We start from the raw sequence: 1,378 nt of genomic DNA on the forward strand, positions 1-1,378 counted from the left end.
TCCCCCTCCCGAGGCCCACCCCGCTCCTCATCCACACTGCAGATGAATCACCCCCCGCTATGAAGGAGGAGGGATGGATGTAGAGCTGGGGTGTCACACTCAGTCGCACAGGGGGTTAAAACTCAAAGCACACTTTAGGTCGCGGGCCGAACAGGATAAAAATTTATTGAACAGACTAAAACTAAACTTTTTTTAAAATAAATATGAATCGAAACAGACAGGATACAATGTTATTCCAAAATAAATAAACGAACTTAAAATCACCAACCCTATTTCTGCTAAGCCTTACATTTACAAACACCTGCTTTTTGTCTGGACACCAGACGTCTCACACTTTCATCATGCAGCTCTTCAGAAACTCTCCCTCGGTAAATGTCCGGGCTGATTTTCTCCTCTGCCACAATAAAACTTCTTCCACAGCAGCTTCACTGTGATTTCACTTTGGTGAAAACGTCTGCTGTGATGTCAGATTCCTCTTCAACTCCTCTACCTTCTGTAGCTTCTGCTCTTCATTCACGTTTTTCAGCTTGTCCTGATGTTTTGTCTCGTAGTGCCACTTGGAATTAGGGTTGTATACATCAACAGACGCTTGATTGATCTGACGTAATTGACGCGGGAATGATCGCAGGTAGCCTATCGTTCTGTAAGGCAGCTGTTGCGCTGCATTATGGGATTTGTAGTTTGTGTGTTATTGGCGTTTCATATCGCCGGACCATTAAAAAAGATATATAAAATGATCTTGCGGGCCGGATGTGGCCCGCGGGCCTTGAGTTTGACACATGTGATGTAGAGCTAGCAATTACACTCCACACAACAGTCTTTTGATTAAATGTGATATTCTGACATTTAACAATACAGGACAAAACTGATTTATGTAATGTGGGTCTAAACAAATCATTAAAGTCATGAAGTTATTTTGAGAAGTGAAGGCCTATTTCAATGGCAAAATAAAAAACAAACAAACCAAGAATCAACAGAAGGAAGTTCATTTGTAGTTCTAAACGTATTTAGGGTGTTTTTTACTCCTTTTTGTCTCTCCCATGAGGTTATTCCTCTCTCCTACAGCGTCCATTACAGTTACATGCAAATTAACTATTATGCAAATTGGGCGATGACGTCATGTAGCGACTTCTAGCGACTTTTAGGACAGCCAATAGCTACTTTCCTTACTGAGGAGTTGGCAACAATGTTTGCAAATCACCTTTGAGTGGCTTGTGATTGTTATGCTCTGCATAAAAGACATTTTATTTCCGGCAGATATTAACATCTCACAGCTCCAGATGTACTGTTTATTGATTTGCCTTCTCTCTCTTTTGTCTTAAAGTTTGCATTTTAAAGGTAAGAAGACGCTGAGTTGTCCTCTCTCTCTTTTCCTCTC

The sequence above is a fragment of the Monopterus albus genome, unplaced genomic scaffold (genome assembly GCF_001952655.1).
Source record: "Monopterus albus unplaced genomic scaffold, M_albus_1.0 scaffold240.1, whole genome shotgun sequence".
NCBI classification, from domain to species: domain Eukaryota; kingdom Metazoa; phylum Chordata; class Actinopteri; order Synbranchiformes; family Synbranchidae; genus Monopterus; species Monopterus albus.